This window comes from Myotis daubentonii, chromosome 1 (assembly GCF_963259705.1).
Source record: "Myotis daubentonii chromosome 1, mMyoDau2.1, whole genome shotgun sequence".
Classification (NCBI taxonomy): domain Eukaryota; kingdom Metazoa; phylum Chordata; class Mammalia; order Chiroptera; family Vespertilionidae; genus Myotis; species Myotis daubentonii.
The window spans coordinates 214,212,030-214,227,394 of NC_081840.1; the positions used below are offsets into that span (position 1 = coordinate 214,212,030).

Sequence of the window (15,365 nt, forward strand, 5' to 3'; positions counted from 1 at the left end):
AGGGAGATGTTTTGGTCATGAACTACCTACATTTTATATTCTGATAGGTACATTTCTTTGATGGCATTTTCCACATAAAGCCATAATTGATCCTAGAAGTAAAACTTGAAACATTTGATCAATGTATATAGTTGAGTGGAGTTGAAAACTGTAACATGATCATGCATTTTTTGGTGTTTTGTACCTCCAGATGTAGCAGGACAGTTTTCATTTCCAACATCATTGTTTCTAGCAAAGTTATTTTTCACCATACATCCATAGATTTGAAGTTTTGTTATAATAAACCAGGTTTGGGATTTTTTTTCTGTAAAGAGCCAGACAGTAAATATTTTAGACTTTGTGGGCTACATATAGTCTTTAGTAGTTTTTGTATTCTATTTTTACAACATTTAAAAATGTAAAAACATTCTTAACTCATAGGTCATTGCTGGCCCCTGCAGAGGCAATTGTAGACAGATTATATATATATACTAGTAGCCCGGTGCACAAAAATTTGTGCACATGGGGGTGAGGGTGAGGAGTGGGGCCAGACCCCTCAGCCCAACCTGCACCCTCTGTCATGTTCCGGGACCCCGGCCACTCCTGGCATAGGCACAGGCCTACAGGGTTGGGAAGTCTGGCTCCCGAGGCCCCACTTTATCAAGAGAACAGAGTCGGCGTTAGTTACAGCCCTCACAGAACCCAGTACAGTGCATCTGTGCATACAACTGCCTCGTTCATGTGCCTGCTTCACCCTACTGAATTACTAACATCTTGAGGACATAGCTCTGTCATATCCTGCTTCAACTTCAGTGCCTGGCCTGGTGCCATGGACCTGAGAGGTTTTGCTGAGTGAGTGAATAATGAGTGAGTGAATGAGTGAATGAATGAGTAAGTGAATGAGCAAGCAGCTAAGGGGTGGGAACTTCTGCCTCGTTGCCACGGCAACATGGCAGAAGTTCTGGCCCCACTCCTGGCTCCCTGAAGCCCACCCTGGGAAAGTTCCCGCCCTGTCCCCGGGGGCCTGGAGCCCCTCTCCTGGCTGCATACTGAATTACTAACATCTTGAGGACATAGCTCTGTCTTATCCTGCTTCAACTTCAGTGCCTGGCCTGGTGCCATGGACCTGAGTGGGTTTGCTGAGTGAGTGAATAATGAGTGAGTGAATGAGTGAATGAATGAGCGAGTAAGTGAATGAGCAAGCAGCTACCAGCGGGGATAGTTCGCACTCTGCTCTGAGTTGCCTGACGCCAACCTGGGGAAGTTCCCGCCCTGCTCCCAGGGGCCCCACTCCCCTCTCCCGGCTGCATAGTTCGTGCAGGGCAAAGGCTGCCAGGGTGTGCATTTTGGCAAATCAGTGCATTAGCACCTGCCAGCCTGGGATCCCAGCGGAGGGCCGTTTGTGGGCATGGCCAGTGACAGATCAGTACATTAGCACCTGTAGGCCGGGGATCCCCGCTGGAGGGCTGATTGTGGGCATGGCCAGTGACAGATCAGTGCATTAGCACTGGTCAGCCGGGGATCCCCCTGGAGGGCCGTTTGTGGGCGTGGCCGGTGGCCGATCGCTGGGGTTCCGCTGCCAGCCCTGGGTCTGTTCCCTTATGGGCTGCCTGCCACCCAGGTCGCAAATAGCAGGCCCGGATGGCAGCGGGGCAGACGGGATGGCACTGTCCCACCCTGCCTGCAGTATGCAAATTAGCTGCCATCTTTGTTGGCTGTTAACCGCCATCTTGGTTGGTGATTAATTTGCATATCTTGAGGATTAGCCAATGGGGAGGGTAGCAAAGTTATGGTTAATTACCATGTTTCTCTATTATTAGATAGGATATATATTCTGTATATTATGCTATTTTGACAATTTACAAACTTTCCTGTCCCCAGTAAGCGAGCCAATTCTTAGAGATAGCCAGGGACTCAGTCTAGAGCATTCCTTGATATAAAAACTAAGAAATTCAGATCCTTGCCTCCTCTAGTTGACTTCTACACCCAGGAAGCAAGATCCAAGTCAGTCATCACAGGGCCGGGCACCAGGCAACTGGAGACCTCCCTTACAGCCCCAAATTATTATTATTCAAACGATCCAATCCTAAAATATTTACCCTGCCTGAATTGTCTTTCTTGTAGAAACTTCAACAAAGGTCATGGCCTATGGCCTACCCTCACACCTATTTTTGTTTCGTGACCAAAACCTGCTGTTGCCCTGTATGGTGAGCCTCTTATTCCTATGGAAACTATAAGAAACATTAAACTTTTTTCAATGGTATTGATCTTTCTGTATCACCCAGTCATCTTTATAAATTAATACCCAGGCATAAAACACCAGGAGGATTGATTTTGTGACATGTTTACAAGAAAACTTGGTGGGGCTACCTGCCTTCATTTTTTTAAATATTTTTATTAATTTTGGAGAGGAAGGGAGAGGGAGAGAGAGATAGAAACATCAGTGATGAGAGAGAATCATTGACTGGCTACCTCCTGCATGCCCCCTACTGGGGATCGAGCCCACAACCCAGGCATGTGCCCCTGACCAAAATTGAACCCGGGACCCTTCAGTCCGCAGGCTGATGCTTTATCCACTGAGCCAAACCAGCTAGGGCTGCCTTCTTTCTTTTTAAGGAATGTCACCTGGTAAAAGAAAGGAGTCATTTGAAGGTTTGCTGCTAAACATTTTCTTTCCCATGTATTACTCTTTACTTCATATATTTTCACATACATGAGAATAATAGCAATTTTAAAAACCAAATTGTATACTATACTTGCATTGCTTTATTGGTGATTTTAGTTTTTTTCCCCCCCTTTAAGTCTAATGTTATATTTACTTTATTCTTCGTTGTTGTTCTGCAAATTATCTATGGTTAGAGCTTGTGGGTCAAGAGGAGATTCTCACTACTATGTGGACTAAAGGTTATCCACAATGGTGTGCATCTAGCTTCTTGGTGGGTTTTTATACCAAAGCAAATCGGAGTGACTCATAGATGGCGTGGTTCACCAGCACACAGTGTAGGATATCATTTCAGCACACAGGCTCTGGAAAGAGATGTATCTTGCTGTTGATCCAGTCTCTGCCATGAAAATACTTGGGATATTAGTCTAATTTTTCATTGCTTTATGCCTTATTTCCTTCTTATATCAAAAAGAAATACAACTCCTCTAAAGTTATGAGTAAATAAGATAATTCACGCAATGCCCTTAGCATAGTGCCTGAAACAGGAAATTCAATTAAGGTTGCTGCTGTTCAAGCCCCAGTACCTACCAGGAGCCAGAAAGCCTTTCATCTAAAAGTAGAGATCTTACAATAAGACCATAGCCTTTTCTCTATTACTTCTTATTCAACAACTTTCACTGGCAGTTTTCCTAGCAAAAACACTTAGGTTAGAGAGCAAAATTCTTCTGCTACATTGGGAGGTACAAAACACTTAAAAATGCATGATCATGTTACACTTTTCAACTTGACTTTGCTATACACACACTGATCAGGGGTTTCAAGTTTTACTTACTGAGTTCACCTTTGCATCCAACCCCAGCTGAAGTTAACACCATCCCTTTTTTGCTGCACTGGCCACTGATGAAACATAGCCCATTCTGGCATTCTTCCCAGGTGTATCTGCTAAAGTTCAAGGTTGAGACTGCACACCTCAGAAGCACCTGATACTCTTAAACAGGGGTGTTTCTGTTTGCCTGGGTTCCTTGCCTAGGAACTCCCTTGAACTGCCTTCTTACTGGCACAAAGCCCAGTCCAGTTCAAAAGAGGTTATCCTCCTTTCATATTTCTCCTCTTTATTTCACTTTTTGTACAGAAAATAAAGTTTCTTCAAAGTAGCTGATTACAGAAATCAAGTCATGGTGGCTGATTTAAAGAGAGCAGCTACTCTTTCAACTCTTCAACCTGTATTAAACACTAGAGGCACAGTGCATGAATTCATGCACAGGTGGGGTCCCTTGGTGATCAGGCTGATCAGGGGGGCGGGCTTCTGGGGGGAAGTGCCGGGGTCCAACCCCAGCGGGTCCAGGGGTCCCCAAAGGCGTGGACGGAGTCGGCGAAGAAGGAATGTCACGGAGACAGCGTTCAGTTGATCAGCAGCCTAGCCAGGATCTCCAGCCCGGATCTCCAGAGAGGTTCTGCTTCGGATCTCCAGCGAGGTTCTGTAGCCATGTTCCCTCGCTAGGTTCTCCAGCCAGGTTCTGTCCAGGCTCTCCAGTCAGGTTCAGTGTCCAGGTTCCAGTCAGGTTCTCCTGCCAATCTCTGTAGTCAGGTTCAGTCCAGGATCCCTTGCCATGTTCTCCCACTAGGCTCTGTCTCTAGGCTCCGAGGCCAGTCCCGGTCCAGGATCCTCTGGCATGCTCTCGCCAGCGAAGTTCTTCTGTCTCTAGGCTCCGTGTAGGTTCTGTCTTCTGAATTCTGTCTCCTGAGTTCTGAGTCTTTCTGTCTTGTTACAACTGTATTTATACCAGTTGATTCAATCCTATCAATCTCTATTACAAAGGTTAGGGCGTTTCTTATCTCCATTCCAGGGAGAAAAGATTATGTAGTTTAAGCATGATTGTTCGTAGTTAAAGGGATTAATTACCCGCCTGGCACTTAGTTGAGGGGTTTTATTCCCTCCCTAACTTCAGGGGAAAATCCCTACCTGGGGATTCAACCTTTCTCGGAGAGGTGACTTTGGTTAAAACACAGCGCCAAGAAGGTGAGCAAACATATTAAGAACCGTATGCCATATATGCCAGGTCCCTTGAAACAGCAAGGATGGACCGGCTCCCGGCAAATTCCCCCTTTTTTATTTTTTAAAAGCAGGCATTAAAAAGAAAAACCTCAAATGCTCTCTTATATCCATTTTAAGAGTAGGATTGGCGCTTTCTGCTATTACCTGAGTCCTGATCTATCACCCCAGGGAGAGCTTGCCAATCCTGCACTTTCCCGGGGTGGAAAGGCTGCAGTGGGGTTAAGGATAAGGCTCCTTGGGCCTACCTTCTCCCATGCCTCTACATTTACCTTTCCGGCACCTTTCCTTCCTCAGAAAAGCATGGACGTATTTCTTGTATAAAATGTTCTGTCTGACTGGGAGTAACCTTAATTCCTCTGCTAATAAGCATATATGTTAAAAGATCAATACGGAGTCTTTTTTCTTTAGACTCAGTATGGCACATCTTCTTAATCTAAAGATCAATACAGAGTCTTCTTTCTTTGGACTCAGTATGGCACATCTTCTCAATCTAAGAATCAATACAGAGTCTTCTTTCTTTGGACTCAGTATGGCACATCTTCTCAATCTAAGTTCTGTACTATCCACCTTCTTACCCTACTTATCCTCTATAGGGGGGTCTGTAGCACCCTGGTGGAGTCCTATCCGTCCCGAGTGTGGGGTTCTCAATGGGGGGGGCTTACCTAAGGGAATCCTGTTCCAGGGGTTCCCAAAGGTGTGGACGGAGTCGGCGAAGACTATCCACCCTCTTCCTACGGTGGAGTCTGATCCGTCCCGAGTGTGGGGGTTCTCAATGGGGGAGGGGGGCTTACCTAGGGGAATCCTGTTCCAGCGGTTCCCAAAGGTGTGGACGGAGTCGGCGAAGACTATCCACCCTCTTCCTACGGTGGAGTCCTATCCGTCCCGAGTGCAGGGCGCTTACCTAGGGGTCCCTGTTCGGGCGCCATATGCCGGGGTCCAACCCCAGCGGGTCCAGGGGTCCCCAAAGGCGTGGACGGAGTCGGCGAAGAAGGAATGTCACGGAGACAGCGTTCAGTTGATCAGCAGCCTAGCCAGGATCTCCAGCCCGGATCTCCAGAGAGGTTCTGCTTCGGATCTCCAGCGAGGTTCTGTAGCCATGTTCCCTCGCTAGGTTCTCCAGCCAGGTTCTGTCCAGGCTCTCCAGTCAGGTTCAGTGTCCAGGTTCCAGTCAGGTTCTCCTGCCAATCTCTGTAGTCAGGTTCAGTCCAGGATCCCTTGCCATGTTCTCCCACTAGGCTCTGTCTCTAGGCTCCGAGGCCAGTCCCGGTCCAGGATCCTCTGGCATGCTCTCGCCAGCGAAGTTCTTCTGTCTCTAGGCTCCGTGTAGGTTCTGTCTTCTGAATTCTGTCTCCTGAGTTCTGAGTCTTTCTGTCTTGTTACAACTGTATTTATACCAGTTGATTCAATCCTATCAATCTCTATTACAAAGGTTAGGGCGTTTCTTATCTCCATTCCAGGGAGAAAAGATTATGTAGTTTAAGCATGATTGTTCGTAGTTAAAGGGATTAATTACCCGCCTGGCACTTAGTTGAGGGGTTTTATTCCCTCCCTAACTTCAGGGGAAAATCCCTACCTGGGGATTCAACCTTTCTCGGAGAGGTGACTTTGGTTAAAACACAGCGCCAAGAAGGTGAGCAAACATATTAAGAAAAGTATGCCATATATGCCAGGTCCCTTGAAACAGCAAGGATGGACCGGCTCCCGGCAGGGAAGGACCCTGGGAGGTTGGCTGGCCAGCCACCCCAATTACCAACAGCAAGCAAGGCACAACTAAGGCGTGGCCGATTCCTGTGAGGAATCAGGCTCCTTCCTCCCTCCTGTCTGGGTCCGGGGTGCAGGTGAACCAGATTCGGGGCTCTCAGGGCCCCAGCAGCAAGGTCTGGGTCAGTGTCCATCACAACTACCTGCTGGTCATCTGGTCGTTCTGGTTGTTTTGGTCGTTCTGTCATAACGGTCACTTAGGCTTTTATGTATATAGAAGATTATTACTATTTTTAAGTATATTTTTATTAATTTCAGAAAGAAAGGGAGAGAGAGAGAGATAGAAACATCAATGATAAGAGAGAATCATTGATTGGCTGCTTCCTTCATGCCTCCTACTGGGGATTGAGCCTGCAGCCTGGGCATGTGCCTTTGACTGGAATCAAACCCAGGACCCTTCAGTCCACAGGACAATGCTCTATCCACTGAGCCGAACCAGCTAGGGCTAGAAGATTATTATTTTTTTGTGTGTGATATCTGAATCCAATTTTATTTTCATGTCAACATTCAAGGAGATAATAAGATTCTCAAGACATCTACAAATTTTAGCCAATTTTAATATCCTGCTTACATGTTATGTTTATATTAATATAGTTTTACCCAATAATTTCAAGGTATCAAAGCACTTCCAAGAGTTTTTTTAACATGAGTGAGAGGTACAAATGAAAAGTTGTCACTGGGGTGTGGGGATGGTACAATTATAAACATAAATTCAAACATTCTTTCCTATTAGCATTAATTTCATTCTCTACTTAGGCATTGGACTACAAAGAAATTCATCTCTTCATAATCTCATTTTGCTCTAAATACACAAAAGCCTCTTTATGGGAGGACAAGATCAAAAGGGAATACTTTAAGTGTGGCACTTAAAACTAACCACAGCACATCACTTTGTGTCTGTGGCTCCAGAATATCTTACAGAGACCCCAGCTCTCCCAGTGGCAGAACTCTCCTGATGTAGATCTCTTTTTTTACTCTTGGCTAGTGGATGACTTGTGTTAGCTCATTCTCAATCCTGATGCTGTAATACCACGAGCCATCTCTCCTTTGAATTATTATGGCATTGAAAGCTAATCTCTTGTCTCCTTTTTGGGAGTTACAAAGTACTATCTGCAGTGGTTCTCAACCTTCTGGCCCTTTAAATACAGTTCCTCATGTTGTGACCCAACCATAAAATTATTTTCGTTGCTACTTCATAACTTGTAATGTTGCTACTGTTATGAATCGTAATGTAAATATCTGATATGCAGGATGGTCTTAGGCGACCCCTGTGAAAGGGTCGTTCGACCACCAAAGGATTCGCGACCCACAGGTTGAGAACCGCTGATAGTATGTGCCACCTCCTTGGAATGCACTCATCTCTCTGTTGTTCCTCACTTATTACCATCAGCTGGCTATTTTCTTCTTCCAGTTAGGGGTAATTATTAATAAGTATTAGAAATAAACATAAGTGAAGTTTCTGAATCTGGAGGGAGAACATTATATATTTTTTTCTATTGATTTCTGAGAGAAAGGAAGATGGAGAGAGATACCAAAACATCAATGATGAGAGAGAATCACCAATTGGCTGCCTCCTGCATGTCCCTCACTGGGAATTGAGCCCGCAACCCAGGCAAGTGCCCTTGACTGGAATCAAACTGGGGCCCTTTAGTCCGCAGCTCTATCCATTGAGCCAAATCAGCCAGGGCACATTATATTCGTTAAGTGAACTTCCATGTGGTTTAGCATTGTCTAAGTTTCTTCCTCAAACTAGGGAGTAAAGATAAAAGTGGAGTTGTCATGTATTTATACTATTTTCTCTCTTTCTCAGATTTCATGAGATAATGGCAAAACAAAATTGTAAACCTTCTGCCTATGACTCTATGTCAGCTAGTCTATCCCTTACTCATTTATCTTAAATGCATGTGGATATATTAGATTAAAAGTTGTAATATCAGGCATAATGTGTCATCTATGTCTTCCTTCACAGAGCAGCCAGTCAGTCCAAAGTGTAGTCACTGGTGTAGTCTTAACAAGATTCTAGGGAAATTTTTTAGTTTTATTATTATTATTATTATTATTATTTGCTGCAAAAGCTTTATTGTTACCATTTGGTCCAATGCATGGGAGAGGGTTCCAGGGTGATTAAAGGACTAGCTAGTGGTTTCAGGGAGAGGCTCAGGCAAAAGCCAGACTCCAGGGGGATGTAGAGGGGCTCCTCAAAGGCCTCTGGCTCCAAAGGCTCCTAGTCGTGCTTGAGGGTGAGCCTTTTGAGGAGATACTCACCCAGCCCAGCCTGGGGGCCGCCCAGCCTGCAGAGGTGAGTCAGGTGTTGCCCATCTTCTTGACGAATTTCGCCTCCTCATCCCAGAAGTGGTTCTCCCTGAAGTCATGGAGGTGAAGGTCTGTGCAGGTAGAACCCAGGGCCTGTAGCTCCACAGGGGCCTGGGTCAGGTTCCTCTCCAAGGCCTTGGCGGCTTCCATGGCATCCTGAGTTTCTCCCCACTCATCTGGGGAGGCTTCAGCTCCTCCTGGGCGAGAATGTGGCCACCATCTGGTTTTGCAACTTAAAGAGACGCTCTGAGCCCTCACGCTTCTTCTTTGCCAACTCAAGGAAGAAGTGGTCCGTGCTCTCCAGGGCCACATCACTGTGGTGGAAATAGAAGCCCAGAGAGAGGTAGGTGTGGAATAGAAGCCCAGAGAGAGGCAGGTGTGGGATAGAAGCCCAGAGAGAGACAGGTGTGGGAGTCCCAGAGGTGCAGGTTGGCTAGGTGGTTGACCACAGCCTCTTCCTGGGTGGAATAGTTCTGATGAATTTGGGAGCTCATGGTTTTTTGTCAATAAGGAGTTAAGGTAGAAAAAAAATGGTGTGCTGGCTGGTCTCCGAGGTGGTTCTGAAACTGGTGACTAGATAATATGCAGGAGAGTGGCCGGAGGCTGGAACAAGGAGCGTCCCTGAGTCTGTTCCATCTAAAAACTGTTGAAGCAAGAGAAAGATCCGGGACCACTGAGGGCACTCTAGGGTAATTTTAACTTTAGATTTTGTTATTTGATCCCATGCAGTGAAGGATTATGCATGAAATCATCCTTGAAACACTGACAATGGCTATGCCAATGAGTCCTATTTTAATCCAGAATTATTCTACTCATATTCATATTGATGAGTACTAGAAACATGCCAGACATTCTATGAGTCATATAAAATAATAACTCCACAATGTGCATTTAACCCTGAAATAGAATGGTGAGATGTTTGTTTATTATAGCTTGGCATGCCATGTGCATCTTGCAAGAAAAACATGGAATAAATGAGCCAGAGGGGCAGTAAAATCCCAGCTTTGGCCTACACTAAACCAAGGAGAAAGCACAACCAGTGTCAAATGCTGCTAAGGCAACAGTGGATAAATTAAACAAAAACATAATTTTTTAAAAAACACACAAAACTTCCTCTAAAGATATCCTATTTAATAAAGAGCTAATATGCTAATTAGACTAAACAGCAGAACAACTGTCCAGACGACCTTCTGGACTAAGCCATGGCTGCGAGGGATGAGCCCCTTGCATGATTTTTGTGCATCGGGCCTCTAGTTAAGTATAAAATAGATAGTTAGCTGCACATTTGTCTTTATACCCTCACACAGAATAAATACGATCATCTTCATTCATTTAAACATTTATTGAGCAGTGACTATGTGCCAGGCACTGTGCTAAAAACTGGGAATAAAGTGACAAATGACAAAACTCTGATTTCAAAGTGACCTTATTTTAATGTTCAAATTATAGCAATCTATGCTGCAAATGAGATATTAAATGTGAGCTTAGTATTTCCTCCTTTAATATGAGGTAATAGAGGTAAGAAATGGCTGTTCATATCTGCATTTTGAATTTTGTCCTTAAATAACCAAAGCATCCTAATATTAGAATTTATTTTGTGTATCAAAACTATAATTCAGCAGAACTGTTTTATGGATGTGTAATACTAGGCAACTATTTAAAATCAAAGGAGTTTATGTTGGGCTATTTATATTTCTAATTGAATGACTCCCTTTGATCCTGCTGAGTCTAATTTTATTTGGAATCCCTGAAAAGACTCCTTAGAATGGTTTATCTTGACATGTAGTCATGAGTTCCTACTACATTACTAGTCATTTAAAATTTTAGATTCTCATTCTAATGGGAAACTTTTAGCATAAAAGCCACAGCACTCAAATTATTGCTGTGAATACCAAATTATTCACATTACCATATTCCTATCAATAAATTATCTTATTTTTCTACCAAAATCATTTTCAATTAATCTTTCATCAGGGCAATCAGAACTGTTGTGTCATTCTAAAATTAGAGGATTTGCTAATTTATTCTCCATTGCTACTACATTTATATCATTCTTACACTTAACCTTCCTTTGGAACTATTCTATCTACAGGAGAACATGTTCAGGAACTGTTGAGAAAATCAAGCAGTGTTGATAGGAAATTGTGTAATTCAAGGAGAGAATTCCTGGTAAACCAAAGCTCCCTTAGCATTGCCCACCAATCCTTCCTATCTATCTCTTGTAAGCAATTAACTGATTTCACACTTTCTTATCTTTACAGCAGGGATCCTTAGCCCTGGGGAAAGATTCTTCTTTTCTGGTTTACTCACATTGACATACTTCCTTGGACCATGTAACTCCAGGTATAGACTTGAATTTGACCATCAGTTTAGTGTAAGCAAACACATGTAAGACTGTATGAGGCTGGGCCTCTTATTGTGTGTAGTAACTTTTTTTTTCCACTTATTTTTTTTTCTTTATTGATTAAGATATTACATATGTGTCCTTAGCCCCCCATTCCCCCCCCCACCCCACTCCTGTTCATGCCTTTACCCCCCTGGTGCCTGTGTCCATTGGTTATGCTTATATGCATGCACACAAGTCCTTTGGTTGATCTCTCCCCCTTACCCCCACCCTTCCCTGTCTTCCCTCTGAGGTTTGAGCATCTGCTTGATGCTTCTATGTCTCTGGATCTGTTTTTGTTCATCAGTTTATGTTGTTCATTATAATCCACAAATGAGTGAGATCATGTGATATTTATCTTTCTCTGGCTGACTTATTTCACTTAGCATAATGCTCTCCAGCGTCATCCAAGCTGTTGCAAATGGTAGGAGTTCCATCCTTTTTACAGCAGCATAGTATTCCATTGTGTACATATCCTTATAATAAAAGTATAATATGCAAATTGACCCTAACAGGAGAATGACTGGGAATGACTGGTCACTATGACACACACTGACCACCAGGGGGCAGGCGCTCAATGCAGGAGCTGCCCCCTGGTGGTCAGTGCGCTCCCATAGGGGGAGCTCTGCTCAGCCATAAGCCTGGCTGACGGTTGCCAGTCCAGCGGTGGTGGTGGGAGCCTCTCCCGCCTCCTTTGAAGTGCTAAGGATGTCCGACTGCAGCTTAGGCCTTCTCCCCGCTGGCAAGTGGACATCCCCCAAGGGCTCCCAGGCTGCCAGAGGGATGTCTGACTGCCAGCTTAGGCCCGATCCCCCGGGAGCGGGCCTAAGTTAGCAGGTGGACATCCCCCGAGGGGTCCAAGACTGAGAGAGGGCACAGGCCAGGCTGACAGACCCCCGAGTGCACAAATTTTTGTGTACTGGGCCTCTAGTATAAGATAAAGAAATAAGTATCTAACTACTTTTAATAATGTGATTCAAGTTTAGAAGAAGAGTATAATTAGAGAAAACATAAAACATCTCCTCATGTATCTATAGAGAAAGTGACTTTTGTTCCTCTATACTGTAAATGCAGAGTGTGCAGGAGGCAGACAGACGATAAATATTTTTCTCATATTGATGTTCCTATCTTTCTATCTCTCGCCCTTTCTCTCTTTCTAAAATCAATAAAAGTATATTTTTTAAAAAATGTCACTACTAAGAAACTGTGGTACATATATCTGTGGTACATGTAATGACACTTAAGGGCCCCACAGGGTCCCCACTGGGGACCAGGGATGGAGCCCAAACCCAGGCATGTGCTCTGACCAGGATTCCAACTGGTGACCTCTTGGTTCATGGGTCATGGGCTCAACCACTGAGCCATACGTGCCAGACAATGTGTGTAGTGACATTTACACATCTGTTCCACCAACCAGTTAATACAAAGCCGGGTTAATTTCAGGTCCTTATCAATTCTGGGAACCAATTTTAAAAGACTGCATTTAAAGTATAGAGAAACAAAAGTCACTTTCCCTATAGATACATGAGGAGATGCCCTATGTTTTCTCTAATTATACTCTTCTTCTCAACTTGAATCACGTTATTAAAAGTAGTTAGATGCCTATTTCATTGTCTCATAGGTCAGATCACTGTTTTCACTTCCTACTATAAACACTTCTGTCGCTGAGAACTGCTGCAGTGCCTGGTGAGCCCTGTAAGAACCTGGGATTGGCTGATTTCTAAAACGCTTCAAAAAAGTTGTTAAGAAAATGTATTTGAAACACAAAACGGGCTCTGAGGAGTTTCCAAGTACTAAGGAGACAAAGTTAGAGGTATGGACGTGCTAAAACAACAGGTACTATTAAACTCCCTGGGCTCTCAGTAGAAAGCTTGGAAGGGTATATTCTCAGAGTAAGAAGAAAACAGAAGTAGAAAGAATATTGCAACATCTGCAAATCAAAATCCAGGTAACTAATGTGAGAGTGAACCTTCAGATTCTTTCAGGGTCTCAGATCTCTAAATTCTGAGATCTTGGTATGACCTTCAGGCTCTCAGGGGAGCTGCCACCTTAGGTTCTACCTTACCTTCCTCTTCCTGTGAATTAGCCGATCGGGCAATAATGGGAATCCAAGCTCTGAACCCTGGCCAATCAGGTAGAGATCAGAGTGAGGGGCAGAGCAGACCCCTGTCAGGAAATAAAACCTGACCGGACTTCCCGTTCGGTGGCAGGAGCACCCTTCTGTGCAGAAGTAAATTTGCCTTGCCCATCCAGTTTTGAGTGTTTGTCTCATTCCTGTGACATTCCTGAGAGCATTTCTAACACTAATTGGATTGAAATTATCCTCCCACTATAATTTTCTGGTTGGACTTCCTCTAAAGGAAAACAATCCTATCTAATAATAGAGAAACATGGTAATTGGCGTACGACCACTACCCTTCCCATTGGCTAATCAGCGAGATATGCAAATTAACTGCCAGCCAAGATGGTGGCCGGCAGCCAGGCAGCTTGAAACTAACATGAGGCTTGCTTGCTTCAGTGACGGAGGACTCCAACGTTCCCTGCCTGCCGCCTGCCGCTGCAGGCCTCTGACCTGCAACTCTAAGCAACTATGTAACAAACATAGAAGCTAAACAAAACCCCAGAAACCCACTTTAGTCCGCCGGGCTTCAGACAGCAGGATTGCAACACTGTTAACAAAGGCCAGAAACCACTTTCAGCAGCGGAGGCCTAAGAGCTGGAGCCAAGCCTCAAAGCTAAAGCTGGCCCAGAATAAAAAAAAAAGAAAGAAAAAAAGGAGCGGTTGGGAGCTTCCGTCACCCGCAAGCCTGAAAACAACCCTCAGCCCCTCATCCAGACTGGCGAGACACCCCAGTGGGGACCCCCACCCTGAAGGTTGTGTGACCAGCTGCAAACAGCCATCATCCCCTCACCCAGGCTGGCCAGGCACCCCAGTGGGAACCCGCACCCTGAAGGGTGTGTGACCAGCTGCAAACAGCCATCAACCCCTCACCCAGGCTGGCCAGGCACCCCAGTGGGGACCCCCACCCTGATCCAGAACACCCTTCAGGGCAAACCAGCCAGCCCCACCCATGCACCAGGCCTCTATCCTATATAGTAAAAGGGTAATATGCCTCCCAGCACCGGGATCAGCGGAGCCGAGAGTCCTCCGGCACCGGGATCAGTGTGACAGAGGGCAGCGCCCAAACCCCCTGATCGCCCTGCGGCTCTGTGTGTGACAGGGTGCAGCGCCCCAACCCCCTGATCGGCCCTGCTCTGTGTGTGACATGGTGCCTCGCCCTAATCCCCCCTCCCCCACACGGGCCCTGCTCTGTGTGTGATGGGGTAGAGCCATAACCTCCCCATCGGCCCTGCCCTGAGTGTGAGAGTGACAGGGCCCCAAGCCCCTGATCGGCCCTGCTCTGTGGGTGATAGAGGGTGGTTCCCCAACCCTCACCCCACGGACCCTGCTCTGTGTGTGACAGGGTGCCTCGCCCTAACCCCCCCCCCCACGGGCCCTGCTCTGTGTGTGATGGGGTAGAGCTATAACCTCCCCATTGGCCCTGCCCTGAGTGTGAGAGTGGCAGCGCCCCAACCCCCTGATTGGCCCTGCTCTGTGCGTGTCAGGGTACAGAGCCCCAACCCCGCTGATAGGCCCTGCTCTGTGAGTGACAGGGGGCAGTGCCCCAAGTCCCTGATCGGCCCTGCTCTGTGGGTGATAGAGGGCGGTTCCCCAACCCTCACCCCACGGACCCTGGTCTGTGTGTGACAGGGTGCCTCGCCCTAAACCCCCCCCCCCCACACAGGCCCTGCTCTGTGTGTGATGGGGTAGAGCTATAACCTCCCCATCGGCCCTGCCCTGAGTGTGAGAGTGGCGGCGCCCCAACCCCCTGATGGGCCCTGCTCTGTGCGTGACAGGGGGTGGCGCCACAACCTCCCCATCGACCCTGCCTTGAGCGTGACAGGGGACGGTGCCCCAACCCCCAATCGGCCCTACCCTGAGCATGACTGAGGGTGGCATCACAACCTCCGGATCACCCTGCTGTGTGCATGACTGGGGGCGGTGCCCCAACTCCCCAATCGGCCCTGCTCTGAGCCTGACCAGGGACTGCACCTAGGGATTTGGCCTGCCCTCTGCCACCCAGGAGCAGGCCTAAGCCAGCAGGTCGTTATCTCCCTAGGGGTCCCAGACTGCTTGAGGGCACAGGCCGGGCTGAGGGACACCCCTC

At 46.3% G+C, this 15,365-nt stretch overlaps 1 pseudogene; it reads right to left on the minus strand.

Moving 5' to 3' along the window:
* Window positions 1-8,685: 8,685 nt before the first annotated feature.
* LOC132227536 (ferritin light chain-like) lies at window positions 8,686-9,268 on the minus strand (annotated as a pseudogene).
* Between the last annotated feature and the right edge of the window lie 6,097 nt (window positions 9,269-15,365).